We start from the raw sequence: 16,964 nt of genomic DNA, 5'->3' as shown, positions 1-16,964 counted from the left end.
GAGGGAAGGTTTAAGTTGGACATCAGGAGGTGCTACTTCACGGTCAGGGCGGCTAGAGTCTGGAACCAGCTTCCAAGTGAGGTGGTGCAGGCTCCCACCCTGGGGGTTTTTAAGAGGAGGTTGGATGACCACCTTACTGGGGTCGTTTGACCCCAGTGCTGTTCCTGCCATGGCAGGGGTCGGACTAGATGATCTGCTCAGGTCCCTTCCGACCCTAGAAACTATGAAACTATGAATACCAAATGTAAGAAAAGAAAGATATGAATCCATATGCTTTTTTCCTTCTGACCCTACTGGTCCCCTTTTGGTAAGAAGAAAATATATTCATAAATGCATAAAGCTGGTTTTGAAATAAATTCAATGTAGGGTTCTTGAAAAATTCACTTTACTGCTTCTATACAGAATGAGAAACATTATCACAACATATGGCAGGATGTCCATAGTTACAAAAGAAAAAAAAAAATCACTAAAAAGTTTCCTCCCCCCATACTTTTTATATATTGTGCTCTTTTAAATAGAAAATAAAGCCAAATTCCCTAGAAGTCTTTTGTAAACATACCAGATTTATTTTGTAAGGCTTCTAAGTTTGCAAGCATTCAAAAAGGGGTGCCAGGGCAATCGGATAATTAAAAACCATGGCATTCAAATTATTGCAGGCATTTTTTAGAATAATAACAGCTCCAGATCTCTAGGTTTTCCAAATTTTTGCATGTTTATAAAAGTGTTTCACGTCTTCTGATAGCCCAAACCCTGCTCTTACCATGCCAAATATATTACTACTATTTATACATGCTAGTACTCTAAGACTCTGGGATTGAGGCCTCAGTTCTGGGTGCCATAGACACAGGGAAAGGAGCTAACCTCTGCCTTGAAGACGGATAGAGCCACATACTCAGCTGACTTTAACATTAGAGTTGCTCTGAACTGATAGCCTGGACAGCCACCTCTGATCCTGAGTCTGTACTTTAGGATCCATGGTTTTAGCACTAAAGTTTAACTAATGGCCTGATAGTACAGAGTAATTGCATTATGAAGCATGTGAAAATGTTACACATGGTAATATATTATACATTGATAATACGTGTAGCAATTCCTTAGAGTTTGTAAGGCTCTCAGCAGTAGTTCCCCTCCTCTTGGTGGCTTTTCAAATTTTTGTAACTGTTTTATAAAATTTGCCCTATTGAAATGTTCAGCCCTTTGTTCTAATTCTTTTCATGATACACTGTTACTGTTCATAAACCTAGTCATTTCTGAAAACAGCTGAAATCCAGAGGAGATGCAGGCAGAGAAGACTGCAGGCAGATATGTCCTGCAAAGTGTGAAATACTATTCTGGAGGGGCAGGCTGCAAGCAGATTGATTACTAAATCAGAGCTGTTTTAGCAAACAAACAGGGTCTAAAATTGTCCTTTGATCTCACTGTGCCAAGCAGTTTCACACTTAGGGGACAAACTTGCAACCATTCTGCAAGAATTCCCCTCATCTTCTTAGCACTTCATTTTCATACCAGTTAAAATTATGAACTAGACCACAGCTGGTGTAAATCCACATAGTTCCATTGACCTCAAAGGACCATCTGATCATCTGGCCCACACTCCTTGTGATTTCACACATCAAACTGTCAACGCTGTGCATTCCAATGCAAAAATAAGAACCCAGTTATGAAGAAAGTGTAGGAAGTAATATCCGTGTTAGATGCCTAACCTTGTCTGCATTTGGTCAGAGGGGTCATTAGATGCTGTTCTGTGTGATCGATTGCAAATAGGACTCTGCCCAACTGTAAGAACACCGCGTGGGATTTTGGGATTCTGTTCAATCTTCACATGTTGTATTCCTAATTTGCCTGTTCTTTGCAAGCCAGACACACAAAGGGACACAGAACTGTAAAAAACATTCAGGGTCCAGTCCCCTCATCTTGCAGGCAACCACATCATGTAATCCCATTCACAAAGTGACTAGACTTGCTCTTCCAAGCTAGATGGATTTCTGTTTATCACTCTACCTGTCCAAACACTACTCCTATTGGATGACTGTTCTGAGAACATCATTGTCCTGATGATTAGGAGCCTTCTAATATCCTGCTTAAATGAATTCATTACTAATTTATACCCTTATGGCAATGCCTTTCAGTTTAAACCATTCTTTTCTTTCCATGGTGTTTTGAACCCTGCTACACTTATAGAAAACAACCATGTCCTTTTTCAGCCTTTGCTCTACTAGGTGAAACGAGCCAAGCTATCTTGAGCTCTGTACAGGCATTACAGCTAAAGTTCAGGGGGTTAGATGGGGTTAAAAATGGCCTCACAATCTAACTCAGTAATTAGATGGATGCTGGGATCCTGGTCTAAGGTAAGTTGGGGTAGGGAGAGAGGTGGGTGGCATGGGGAGTGCTACCAAAGCTTGTGGGGGGGGGGGCGAATCAGGAGACTTGGGAGGATTGGGGGGTTGTCCATCTGGAGGTGGGGGGAAAGGCTGGTGGGGTTAACAATAGCCCAGCAGCCCCTGAGCTGGAGCCAGTGGCTAGCCTTTCCCAGCCCTGGGGCTGTGCTCAGAAAGTGTACAGAAGTTCAATTAGATCGGTCTACCCATATCCAATCTAATTTAGTGCACCTCCAAGGTACAATTAAATTAGATTCAATCAGCCATTTTTGACTGATCTAACTTTCCTGGAACTTCTGTCCAGTTCACACTTACATCAACCTAACTAGGGACCTAAGCATAAGGTCCCTAAGTGGGCAAACTAAGTGAGATCAGGTGGCCATTTTTAACACTACCTAACCTTCCCCTAACTCCTCAAACATCTGTATGAACTCTCTGTCTCCTCTTGTATGACTGGTTGTCCATTCCCCTGATCATCCGACTAACCCTTTTCTGAATTTGTTCTAGTCTGAACTCATTTTTCTGAGCATGACTGCCCAGAATCTGTATGTATTATTGAAGTTGAGGGCTCACAAGTGCCTTTTACGATAGCATTAACATTTCCTAGCTCTATTGGATTTTTCTCACCTGACACCTCTAACAATTGTCTTTGGTTTATTCACAGTTGCATCACACTGATGGTTTATCATCAGCCTGTGACTGACCAGCATACCAAGGGCTTCTTTCTCTCTCATTTCCAACAAATGTATTCCCAACTTATAGCAGAAATTCTTATTATTCTATAGGGCACAAGGCAGGGCTGTACAGATATACCCCACGCCAAATTCTGCAAGTGCTGGGTTTGAAACACTCAGGAGGATACTTGTCACAGTGCAACGCTGTAGGCTAATAAACTTGCAACAGCACTTATTAATGCCTGCCCTCACTCCTGCATTAATGCAGCTACACTGGAGCAAGATTATTCTGCACTGCATTGCTCTGCATATCTAGCCTGTCTCACATATGTAGCCAAAGGGCATTACCTTGCATGCTGCAATGTTAAATTTAATCCCACTTCTTGTGTTCCAGTTATCATTGTCCAGTTGTTTCTGTATGACATCCTACTCTCTTCCATATTGGTGATGCTTCCTAACTTTTGTCATCAGCAAACTACTACTTTTTTAACCAATGTTGTTCATGCAAATAGGCTAGATATGCACTTTTTAAACTAACTATAGATCATAAACTTTTGTGAACTTGAGTTCACTTCATCAAATGCTATAAACGGACAAGCATAGAGCAGTGTTTAAAGTGAGGTGAGCAATTTGAATACAAAAGGTGAGAAGGGAAGAGGGAGAGAAAGACAGGAAGGGAAAGAGGGGCCAGCAAACCAGGAAAGAATACAGAAGAGCAAAGGGTTCACAAAAACTAATCCAAGTACGGATTAGAATTGTTGGATTAGAATGGATTGTTATAAGTATGGTTAAATAGGGACTACGGATTCTTATAAGAATCCCATACTTATAACAATCCATTCTGTGGGTGATTTCTCGTTCTGCAATACACCCTTCAAACAGTATTTTTTTTATTTTTCTGTCTGAGAACAGCAATCCTGAGGTCAGTGATGGAATGTCCAGGAAGTTTTGCCAAAGGCCTTTGTTTCTTTCTGCAGCTGTCGGATCAGTGTTCATTCATTCCTACAGACCATCACGTCTGTCCGATGTAGACAGAAGAAGAGTGCTATAAGCAGGTGATAGGGTATATGACATTGGTAAAATTGCAAGTGAATGAACTTTGGATGTTGTAATCCATGATATTCGATCCAGTGATGATATGGTCTGTTTTGCTATTAGGGCACAGAAGGCACCTGGGTCCAATGCAAGGCCCTGGGAGTTAGGTAGCCTATTATTTGATAGACACCATTTGAGGTTGAGAGCTATCTCTAAGGCAGGACAGGTTTGTCCCCCACAGCTACTTTGAGATGCTCTTTCTTTTCCAGGATGGGTTGGAGTTCATTCAGCATGTTCACGCTGGGCTTCCAGATAACAGATGACTCTGTTGTCCTTGACCTGGGGTTGGTATTCTAGCAAGTCAGAGAGAGAAGTCTGAGTCTGGCTTTGTTGATTGGAGTGGCTACCATTTTGGGATTGTATCATATATAATTGTGGGAATCTCAGCTCCAGATCCTTAATGTGTTCATCCCACTTGGTGGGATCAAAGCAGACAACTCTAATAACTTAACATGTATCAGATACTTTACAGAAGTCCAGTTAGATAAGATCTACTGGATCTTATGGCTAAGTACAGGCAGTCAAAATATCCGAGGCTGAATTGAGTCAGCTTCTAAGATGTTTAAATTGAACTGACAAGCAAGTGAACAGACATTCACCTTTGATTCCAGAAATGCAGGCACATGCCTGAAGTGGCTCAGGCCAGAAGCCAAGGGGTGCTAGAGACACCTGCCAACTGGCTGAAACAAACACCTTGGGCCAAGGGTAGCTTGCCCACCCTGTGAGGCGGGGATTACAGGGGAGGTTGAAAACATCCTGGGAAGTTGAGGGACTGTGAGTTAACTTGAACCTGGAGGGGATCTGAGACAGAATTTCAATAAGTCACCCATTTTAATAGTGGTTTATGTGTACTGAACTTCTCCTATGTTACAGATATGAACTGGTTTCCAATCACAGGGGACCTGGGTTTTCCATTTCCCATGGAAAAACAAAAAAACTATGGATTTTCCTTTTAACAAAGGAAGATACAGATTTTTCATTTTAACAGAGAAACACACAGATTTTCCACTTCTGCAAAGGACTCTCTGAAGGCTGGCAGAGCTCCAGGCAAGAGAAAGGCAGTCAGGCCAGGGTACGAAGTGTATGTGTGAATGCACTCATCCACATGGCCAACAGGCAGCCTGGAGAGCAGCTCCCACAGGTTAAGTCTGGCAGAAAGGGGGTGGGGAGGGATTGAGGCCCCCATAGGGAAGTGGGGAGGGAGTTGGGCAGGGCTGGGGCTGCTGGCCAGCTGGGGCGGTGCATGGGGCTTGGGGCCCATGCACCGCCACTGCAGGGTCTGAGAAGGGAGTGGGACAGAGCTGTGGGCGGCTCATCTGGGGAGCAGAGAGCAGGGGAGCTGGCTCCTTACTATTGTGTGCACTCCTGGAGGAGCAGGGAGGGCAGGTGCCCCCCAGATCTGTGAGCAGGGCAGGCGCAAGCTGCAGCCTCAGGGCTCCCTGCTCTACTGCCCTCTGCCCTGGGCCTCCACAGCCCAGCGGGCGGGACCTGGTGTGGCAAGGCAGAGTGGGAAGCTCAGTGCCACCACCGGGAGACCTGCACCACCATGGCAAAGTGGCCCCAGTGCACCTGGCAGCAGTGAAGGCAGTGGCACGGAGTTGTGCCCCTTGCTGCTGCCAGGCATGTAGGGGGTGCCTTGCCATGGTGGCATGGGGCTCCCAGTGGCAGCATCGAGTTTCCCTGCCCAACCTCTCTCTGCCCTGCCACACCAGGTCCTGCCTGCTGGGCTGTAGAGGGCCTTGCGGGAGGGCAGTAGGGTGGGGAGCCCAAGCCCACAGTGGCCTGCGCACACACAACCCAGGCTCTGCTCTGGCCATGCTGCCCGTCGGAAAGGGGGAGTTAGGCTCTCTGCTCTGCCACAGCAGCCACCACCTCCTGTGGACAGCAGCTAGGGCTCAGCTGATGCTTCACGGACCAGAGACTGTGGACTCAGGTCCCTGGCCCTGTAGCCCTGAGAGCTGGGTGGGGCCCTCTGGCAGAGCTGCCAGGTGGGGGGCTGTGCATGGGGAGTGAGGGGCACCTGCAGGGCTGGCGCATGGGGAGTGAGGGGCACCATCAGAGCCAGAGGGCCGTGGGTGAGAAGTGAGTGGCACCAGCAGGGATGGGGGGCTGTGGCTTGGGAGTGAGGGGCCTGGACCTACATCCTGGTGAGCAAAAGGGGCAGGGGGAGCTCTGATTTTCCATGATAAAAAACCCAAAATCAAATACCAAAATTTATAGGTACTTAGAATTACCCCCATGCCTCTCCAACACATTGCTTATGTCCCCCTGTGTGTCATCCATGCCTCTTCATTTGTCACCTATGTCCTCCCACCCCCAATGCATCACCAAGACCACTCCCCCTCCCATAAACCTACTTGCAGAGTTGCAGAAGCTGCTCTCTGCCACACCACCTGGCTGCATTGCTGGGCATGTGCATGTGTGCACATGCACATGGCAGCCCCTGCCTCTGCTTGCCCCCCTTCTGCTTCCCCAGCACCAAGCAGCACCCTGCAGGCTGGAACTCCACCAGCCTTCAATGAGAAAACCATGGTTTCCTGAGTTTCTCTCATTAAAGGAGAAAATAATGGATTTTCTCCTTCAAAAGGGGGAAATCCGTGTTTTTCCATGGGAAATGGAAAACCTGGATCCCTGGTGATTCTGAACCACTAATGTTCCTGATAAAATTATTCTTTTATATTATAAACCCCTGAGGTAGTAAGTGTAGTTTCCCACATGTTTGCATAGTCCACAGCAAAACTGAAAGTCCATTTCCCTGCTACAGTTTCTATTTCCTTCTATAATAGAAATAATATACATTTGTATTAATTTTACCATTCTGTTGGTGTGGGTGTTTGTTGTTTTTGGGTTTTTTTGGTGTTTGTTTTATTGGCTTCTGTCAGCTTACAGCAGGCAACTTTACTGTTACTTATTAATTCCATTTGTTTCTCCTGGTTATAAAGAAGTCTTATGATACAATTTTCAAAAAAGTTATATTTCTAAACCATTTGTCTTCTTTCTGCTTGTACAGCATAGCCTCTCTACTGTTCCAGGTTACATCAAGACCTTTCAGCAGTAAAGGTTCATAACAGCCCAGAGAAGGAAAAAAGTTATGATGCTTATAGTTCTGTTTACACTGCCGGACTTGAGGATATCATGGCTTTTCTAGCAATTATGCTCACTGTTAAAAATATGTTCCAGGCCAAAGCTGGCGTTGCAAGGTTTAAGCCCAGGAGTACTGTGGGCTGTTTTTCAGGAATATTACCAAATTCTTTCTTATGTCAGAATGAAAAAAGATATAGAATATATGCTCTCATGACCTCCTAATAGAGCCCATAGGGCATATCTACACACACATTAATGCACTTTAGTTAATGTCCATTAGATCTAGTACCCCATTGTGAGGTGCTAGGAACATGCACATTAGCCTGTCTTAACGTGCATTAGCTAAACAGCATGGTTTTTAAGTGATGCTTAATGCACATTAACTTTTTTTAATGCACATTATCTAAGTAGCACTGAACATTTTTACATGTGCTCTGGGACACAGCACCAGGTGCTTTAATTAGCGATCCATGCTAATTAAAAGCACCCACACATCCCCATGCTGAAAAAAGGGTGGCAGAGAGCCTTGAACTAAAGGTCACTGAACATGTTTTATTTCAAAGTGCCCCACCACCATTTTTTCAGCGCAGGGACACTGATATACCGATACAGAAGGCTGCCAGTACACATCAATTTCTGTGCTCCAGCAGACTCAATTAATCAAGTGTGCTCTGACACACTAGATTTCTGATGCATTGGAGCAAGCTCCCCACACGTATGTAGGAACCCACTTTTTTAGTGACGCTTTAATACACATTAAAATAGGTAATGAAGATGGAAGTGCATGTGTAGACACACCCCTAAGTACTAAGTCAAGAAGAAATGTTTACCAATAATTTGCAGACATATGCATGCTATGTCATCAACACTGCATTTCATAAACAACTATTTTCATCCACACTGCAAGGATCTTAATATTATTGTGTGGCTGAATTAAGTGAGCATATGCATTGTGGGAAGTAGCACAACTGCTGAAAAGTAATTGGAAAAACTGGAAAGGTAACTGGAAAAATTGCATCAGACATTATGAAGACCTTTCTTTCTTTCTTGAATCTCCATTGCTGCACTCATTTCTTTTTCCACTTCTGTATCTCTCTCCATTTTTACCCTCTGTCTTCCATGAGTATCTCATCTGAAGTATCTCTCTACCTGATTCATTTCGTCCTTCCTCTAGCTAGGTTCAATTTACATTCTGTGATTCAATGCTTCCCTAGGAATTTGAAATTTGCAAGAATCTGAGAAACTGTAGTTCTGACAGTAAGGAGCATGTCAGCTTCAGTCAGTCTGGAAAAAGTCTGACAGATTCTCTGCTGGAGCTAAGCCAGCAAAGTATCTGGCCCAATACTGTCTTCTGTATCAGCACCTGAGACATAGAACTGAATTGGGGTGTTACAATACAATGACTCAGAGAGAGGTGGATTAATAAACACCTAACTCAAACACTGCTTTCACTTTCCCATCTCCATGTGTTTTTTGCTCTTCATATTCATTATTCCTATTTCCATGGGGCTTTGCAGTTCTTCACTGTTGTGTCTTTGAGCTCTGATGTCCCTAAAAACTTAATTTTACAAAACATCATTTGCAAGGTTTTTAAACAGCTTCAGCTTCCACTGAGGTCAGCTGGAATCTAGGACAATCAGAATTCAGTCCTGAAGTTGTAACAATTCCTCCATTTCTGGGCTGTAGGGTATGCACAACCAGAGGTCTGACTAGTCCAGAGATACCCCTGAATACTGCATCTGTGCTTGCACTTAATGTGCAATTGGTGGATGCTGCTAATAACATGGAGCAAGTACCCCTCAGTAAACCTGTTAAGTTAAGTAGCATGTGTATGCCATCAAATGTGAAGGGATTTAAAGATTGATATACACTGGCAGTCAGAAACGCACAGTGCAATTTAAAAGAAAAGCTACAAGAAGCAGCCAGGCAGTTTGAAAAGCAGAAGTCAGTCTTGTGGTCATTTAATCCTAATTTATAGATGTTTATGTGAATTGGTTGCAGAGGCCTGAATGTAATACTGCCAATTATCTTAAAAACCTAGGGTGCAGTTGCCAATTAAAACAGATACAGCTGTTAATAAATATTCATTCTTAGATACGAATTTAATAAATATTCATTCTTAGATGCGAGTTCTGTATTACTGCACATAATCTCCAGACAAAGATGTAATATGATCTTTCATAGCATAACTCTTGCAATCGTGAATATTATCACGCCAACGCAGCTATTATACAAAAGAGTTATTACATAATGTGATATAACATTACAATATGCGAGCAGAAGTTGATGCAACGTCAGCCCTACTCTGAGTTCCTCTGTTTTTTCTGGTTCTATTGTTAAACCTTAAAGTCCTTAACATGCGCATGGACGTGTGCATGCATGTTTAATTATACAAATGCACTGCTGGTTATGTCTCTAGTTTATTACATTATTGGATTTAGTAACCAACAATGGTTTGAAAAACTAACATAAGCAGAATCACAGCTGTTCAGAATTTTTGCACCTGTACCCTGAATCGTGAATAGGGAATAATCTAATTTTAATGTGCACAGGAAATATGTGGGCTTACTGTTCACTACATATGTTCTACAGTCTAGCTCCAACTGTTAGGGTCTGGATCAGCAGTTCTTCCAGTAACAACTGCTACCCATTGAAGAAGAGAACTCATGAATCAAGGAGGTTTCATTTAAGTAATTTTCCCAAAAAATTACATTTATTTTGTTATAAAGCAGATTCTATGGTGATCATAAAATGTTCTTATAGCATTCTTTATAACAAATAGGAAAAATGCTGTTTATATGTGAGAAAAATACATTACTTAACGCTTTGCCGTGTTGGAAATGTTATAGGCTGAGAGCACCTGAGATTCTAGTTTGGGGTTTTCTATCAACTCACAGAGAACCATGTTACTACATTCATGCAGAAAATCTAAAGGAAATAGAGCCAATAAGGATCATAAATTAGACTTTTCAGATATTTGATATCAGAAATAAACTCTAAAACCATGTTGCAACTTAATAAATTTTGAAAAATCTTGACCTTGTTTTCTGCTGACAAGCCTGCATAACACTTTACTGTATTTCTGGCAGGACAGCCCTACGATGTCAGCCTGACATCTGAAGAAGTGACTGTTGTGCCTAACAATTCCTTTCTTCTTCCTGAAACTGAATTTCACATATTAACATTCATTTTCATTGAAGATTATCAAATTCCAATACACAGGGATTAGAACAAGTGCACACAAAGGGAATGATCCAAACCATAGATGGAGGCAAAGGAAAGACTTCTATTAATTTCAGCAGGCTTTGAATCAGAAACCAGTAAATTTATAAATCAAAAACTACAAGGTCTCAAATGTCATACTTTAGAATTTACAACACAGTCAGGGAAAGGAGCATGTGTAGGTACATGTACATATATAAATGTATATATGCAAGAGCAATTATATAATGGTTGAAACATTTTTTTATTGGAATGAGACTAGGATAAGTGAATTTATGCACCAGTAATAAATCAAGTTACCCAAAAGAAATGCTAATAAAACCTGTATTCCACTGCATGCTATCACAGATTTTGTTTACCAAATATTTTACATTTAGAAATCACCCACATTTTCCCATTCCCCCTCCCCGCCCCACCTCCCATAAAGTTAGCTTTATTACCATAAAACCAACTACAGGCCTTAGAGACAAAACTCTAATGAATACATTTAAACTTCTAAATAAATAATATATATTCCAAGATAATATATATTCCAAGTTGTATAATATAACTAATTAAAGGTAAATATGTTGCATCCCATCAGCGTTAGAAGTAGTGTTAAATACTACTCACGAGGCAGATACAAGTGCCCCAATGGAATAAGGAAGATATTCATACTCCAAATAAACTATGATATATTTTGCTTTTAAACTAACAATGCAATTGATCATGAAGACAGAGTGAGATAATATAATACACAGAAGATATTTAAGAATTCTGATCTTGTGTTTGTTAGCTCTGATTCAATTTTCTAAACCCAGATTCTTCATTCAATACAATTTAAGATTGCACATGCTTCTTACCAGAGCATACCACTTACCATAAGTAGTCCCACTAAAATCAATTGAATCACTCACATTAGAAAGCCCAATGTCCTGTTCCTAAGTATCTGCAGTAATTTGGTTAGAGGACTCAGTTAGGTCCATTGATGAAAATTAAAATCTAGCAAGAACTGCAAGGTTTAAGCTCTCACTCTCAAGCTGCTCTCAGTTTGCAAACAATTTTCACAAATTTGAGAATTTTCCAGGTGATCATTCAGCTTGTATATTAGCTCATCCTCATATATTTTTCCTCTAGGCACCAAGGTCTGCCCCTGTTTGTGGGTGGGTGTAGATTTTGCCATCTGTGCATCAGTACTCTCCCCCATGCATTGCACAGAAAAAGTAACTCTTACTTTGTTTGCATGTGACAGATACTGTAAATGTTATGACTGAGTCTAAATGATCCTTTCCCTAAAACCACATACAAAATAAAATAGTGCTCATTTGTAGGACTGAAATACTGCAGTGACCTAATTTGTACATCAACTATCAGATAAACTGCAGACTTTCAGAAAAGTTACAGATTTTCTTTATGTAAGCCTAAGGCAGAGGGTTTTAGACCTATTGATAAACTCAGATTATCTAAGTGAATCGCATTCTTTTCCTCATTTCCTATGGAATAAATTGTGGTTGGTTTGGCAAAAATTATTTTTTGTGTCTAAGAGTAAGGAAATGTTGCTAACCTTATGTATGGCATGACTACAAACTACTGTTCATTTTATATGGTGACTGGGGAGGCACCATAACCTCAGTCACATAACCTTGGGTAAGGGAGGTTGGACACAGCAACTTAGGGAAAGAAAGTGGTTTCTAGTCAGGAGGAGCAGATGCCTGGTCACAGGGTATCTCAGTAATACTTTTTTCCTGCCATTATATTCCCTCCATCACATAACAGCATCATTGAAATCCTAGGTCTGACATCCTAGTGGGCAGACAGCTGCAATAGTGCTAAATAAAGCCTCAATAAGGAGCCCGTTTTTATCCAGTACTCAAAATATTAAATCATTATAGCTGGTAGGATCTCACCTTACCGATTTAGGACCTAGATGCCTTGTTCCAGGAGGGGACCCACCCTCAGACCTTGCCATTCAATAATAAGCAAATGTATCGATACAGTGATAACAGAAAAGAAACTATACAAACAATCAAGTGCATCTATATATCTACCAATTCTAGGGCTGTCATCAGAGTCAAGAAACATCTGGCCAGGATGCAGGCTTCACTCTGAGGCTCTCTCTCAGGTGCCAGATGTCAGCATGTCAGCAGCCTGGAGGTGGGATGCCAAGGCCCACACCCCACCTCCAGTGGGGTGGATGAGAGGGGCTGGTGATGGGCCCTCTGTCAATGGTTGCCTCATGGACCCCTCCCGGAGGACAGGGACCTCTCGGCGAAGAGGACAAGGAGGAGCTGGGCAGCGGGCCCTTTGTTACTCTCAAGTCTGTTGTATTCTCCTTCCCTCCGGATGACTCCTGACGACTCTCCATCCATGACTGTCGCTGATGGGTCTCTCCGTGTTCATCACACCGCCCATGTTCTGTTCCATCAGTAAACTCTAAACTCATCACATGCACACCCTTCCCCAAACAGGGATCTCAGGGCCCCCTTGTGAGCTGGTGCCACCTCATTTCATTTTATGGAGCAGTGTGGTACATGCCCCCAGTTTCTCAGACTATGTACATATATCCATTGGCCTTGTTGTGTTAGATGGCCTGTCTGCTTCTGAAGGTCCAAAACACTGTGACAGAGACCCAGGCTTTTAGAAGTCAATTAACCCCTGCTGCCTATCATGAACCATTCTAATGAATATAGGTACGTATCAGCCAATTCCCAAAAAGCAAGCCTTTAAATACCATTCTTAAGCCATCACTCTTGAGCTGCCATTGTGTTGCAGCAAGAGGTTACAGAAGTGATGGCTCTTCACTGACGCTGCAGAAAGCAACAACAGAGCAGAGTAAACTAAGGATTTTTATAGAGCACTTAAGAGTTGAAATCACTTGTAAAGTGAAGATATCTTAAAAAAAAAAAAAAAAAAAAAACCTGAACTAGCCCAGAGATAGCATCATCCTCACTAGAGGCAGCAGTACAGTGAGCATGACGGAAAGACAGTGGAGATGGTTCAAAGGCATCCAAGTAGCATTATCCCCAGGGAAATGGAGACAGACATGATCTACCTGCCTTTCCTGAATTTTGGGACTTCACAAACTCCTGCCACCAGTCACCAGAGAAAAAGGACAGGGAAGAAACACTAAGCATAGGACTACTGGCAAAGATACTATCAGGGTGAGTGCTTCTCTTAGTATTTTTACAAATAGCCTCTTGATTTGATGCTGTTGTGTTTTCTCAAATTAAAACTATTTTCCCTTCTCCTTAATTAGGTTTCCTGCATTTTAAATGCAGGTCTTAATACTTGTGAGTGGAAAAGTACTGCTGATCCTAGGCTCCCGTGGGAAGTATTTAGTTCATCACAGATCTCCGATAAGCGTGCTTGTTAACTTTACAACGGTCCCCTAGTTGTTTGAGCCCGGCCCTTGTTGCTGCCAACACTACCTGACAGATGGGTAGCATGTAGAGCTAGCAATTTTTCTTTCCTCCTGATCCAAAAATGATGTGTCACAGCCTCTCCGATTTTTCTGAGTGTTTTTTCTAGGTTCACTACTTTGTCTGGTTCCTCACATCATTTAAAGCAGTTTTCCTGGCTCTGCGCAACTTCCACCTGGTAACGTAAGTAGCACAGCTTGGGGAATCTATCCACGTACAGCTTATAAATTCTGCCTGACATTAGGAACCTAAAATTTCTGCACCTGGCCAAGGGTTAATAAGTCTACCATCCATTAAACAGAGAAGCTTTGGAGAAAGAAATGGCTCTTGCCAGGGGGAATAGTTAAGCAGCCCATCACCTGATGAGGGACTCACCTGACAAGGGTAATCAAAGGGCCCCCTTGCCAAAGGGGATCATGGAGTCTGTGTTACCAGCTGTTAAAAGCAGGGCGGCCCCGACTCCAGGGTTTCCCTTATTTAAAGAATTTATGAGCTACAAAACACCCCAACCCAAGCCAGAAGGAGCACTCACAAGTAGTATAGGAACCGAGACAGGGAAATGGTGCTATATTGTTTTATCTAGATTTTTTGTAGAAAACCTTTACAAAACTGGCAAGCCTAGATATTTCACTGAAAGATGTCCTTGTAAGGTATGCTGTAAACCCAGGATGTGCACAAAGGGAGAGGGAGTGCTTAGACTACCAAGAAGTCTGGAGAGTCAGCACAGGTCCCCGGAGCCCTGGGCAGCAGGTCATGAGGCCCTACTTCTGGAAAGGGAGAGGAAATGGAGAGACTCTGCCTAGGAAGCATGCAAAAGAAGCCAAGGAAAAGATGCTAGAACCAAAATACAGCATCTTATAAGCGTCAAGTGAGAAGTAGCTCCATTAGGAATGTGACAATAATTAAAATGTCTTTAACATTTGACTCCCATTATGCACTTCCACATACCTCTGCCCTTTTACCCAAAATAAGTATTTGCCACCTAAGTCCTAAAACACTGACCAACTGCTTTCCTTTTGCTACCATAAAAACTGCAAACCAGCAGAAAAGCAAAACAGAGAACAAGGAGCTCAGGCCAAGGAGCTCTGGTAGCAGCTGGTACCAGGGATAAGCTGCTAGGGAAAATCTTTGCTTAAGGCAGACCAACTGCATGGCCTATACATGTGGGAACACATCCCACTGGCATTCCCCCAGTTAATAGTTCTGTAGTCCAAAATGGCATAACACAATCCAATGCCTGGAAGCTGAAGCTATTCAAACTCAGATCAGAAATAAGGTGCAAGTTTGTTTTTTTTTAAATTACTGAGGGAAATTACACTCTGGAACAAATTTGGATGGACATGGCATATCCCTCCTTATTCACATGCTTTAAGTTGACACCAGTCATTTTTCTAAATGGAACGTATGGGCTTAGTATGCTATTGGGTACGGCTTCTCACGAGGTCGAAGTAGATGAGCATACTGGTGCCTTTTCATCAAGTCAGAGCATCTATGATCCTACATAAGCGTAGCTATCATAGTTCTGTAATCAAATCCCTAGAAGAAAGACCCAGTGAAGGCACTAACTTAAGAAAGGACCAAATCCAGCTATTGTAAGAGACAAGGAAGATGGAGATGGCAGGATTTAGATAGTGTTTTCAGAGTACAGTACAGTACAGTACAGTACATGTTTTAGACTATCACTAATAATAATGCTACAGTAATGCCCTCCTGTTGAGCAAACACCTGGAAATCTAACATAAATAATATAGTGATAATATAAGATATTAGGTTATTTGTGCTGACTGTCACTCACAGTAAGGTGTGATCTTACTTTCTCTCCTAATGAGCATCTCAGGCAAAGTTTTTTCTGCATTTGATATGGAAATGGCTGCTTTCACTGGGCAAAAAGCTTTTTTTTACCATCTGGTGCATGTTTGGGAAATAGCTAAAAACTTTATTGATCATATGTGTCCATAGATCAAATTCTGCCCTTTTAGACTCCAATCAGCGCAGCAGATACTGGCTTTTCCAAGTTAAAAACAAAAGATGAGCACCTTTACTATCTGTCATGCTATGGCAACATAGAAAGTGACTTATTTGAGAGTATGTAAGATCATCAGGAATTATTTACCCACCGTACAATTCAATTGCCTTATTACAGTAATAAGTGTAACACTAGCTGGAGTCTGACATGTACAATAAAGAAACACACAACTGAAGAAATGTGAATTGGATTTACAGCAGTATCTTCACTATTAGTGAGGTTGTCTATTAGCCCAGTACCATGGCTAACAGAGATGTTGACAGATTGATTCCTGGGAAATGTTCTCTCTAATTGGGTATTATTGACAAAAGAATAACTTGTATAATAAAACACTGGCTGCCAAGTGGAGGTGACTGCAATACTAATACGTTGTGCAAAGGCAGTTTGTGCCATGGCCAATATAACAAATTCAAACACTATTCATAACGCCCCAAAAATCGCCAGCAGCAGAGACAAAGTGCACAGGCAGAAAACTGTCTTCAATTCACTGTAGAGAAATGTGAGATAAATATTCAAGAATGGAAAAGAGACAATTGCTTCATTATCTAAGTAGCGACCCAAACAGTTCATTTGTAAATAAACAGGATTTTGGCTACAAAAACTACAAAGTCCTGTCTATTTGATTCCTTCTGTGCTCAAGCAGCAGAGGTTTCCTTTACGTATGGTTCCAAGCTTTCTTCACCCAGCACTTGGCTTTTTTCTCCCCCAATGGCCCCAAATAATGTGTTCTGCAGTGCCCAAAGCTCTTGCTTTTTCTGTGCCGTTTCTCTTTGCTTTTCTCTCCCAAATCAGAGACAGGCATTCACTGGTGGCACTAAGAACTTCTGGCCAATTTGCAGCATCACAAAGGCATGGCAAGAAGCCTGCATTCGGACATTCAAGTGCCAGTAATATCATAAAAGTGATAGGGATTCACAGACTTAAGAGCCAGAGAGTTGATTGGGATCATCTAATCTAACATTCTGTGCAACAGGCCATAGGTTTTCACTAAATGATTCATATGACATGGCCATAACTTTTGCTTAACCTAGATCGTGTTTTAATGTAATACAGATTCCACTACAGACCTCTGCAGGGGTAGACCCAG

General features: G+C 42.2%; 1 protein-coding gene and 1 long non-coding RNA gene across 2 annotated transcripts in view; both read right to left on the bottom strand.

Annotated features, from left to right (window-relative positions):
* Positions 1 to 13,126, bottom strand: part of LOC109301367 — a 17,244-nt gene extending 4,118 nt beyond the window's left edge. The window contains exons 1-2 of the long non-coding RNA XR_002098520.1: positions 13,050 to 13,126; positions 2,305 to 2,307 (exon numbers count right to left, since the gene is read on the bottom strand). This is a non-coding gene — a long non-coding RNA (uncharacterized LOC109301367). The remainder of the gene's footprint in view (positions 1 to 2,304; positions 2,308 to 13,049) is intronic.
* The window catches only part of TMEM163 (transmembrane protein 163), a 290,879-nt gene that overhangs the window by 129,020 nt on the left and 144,895 nt on the right, over positions 1 to 16,964 (bottom strand). The window lies entirely within an intron of this gene.

This window comes from Gavialis gangeticus, unplaced genomic scaffold (assembly GCF_001723915.1).
Source record: "Gavialis gangeticus isolate Ggan-Ray unplaced genomic scaffold, GavGan_comp1, whole genome shotgun sequence".
Taxonomy (NCBI): Eukaryota; Metazoa; Chordata; order Crocodylia; family Gavialidae; genus Gavialis; species Gavialis gangeticus.
The sequence above is the reverse complement of the archived record's forward strand: the minus strand, read 5'-3'. Positions and strand labels throughout refer to the sequence as shown.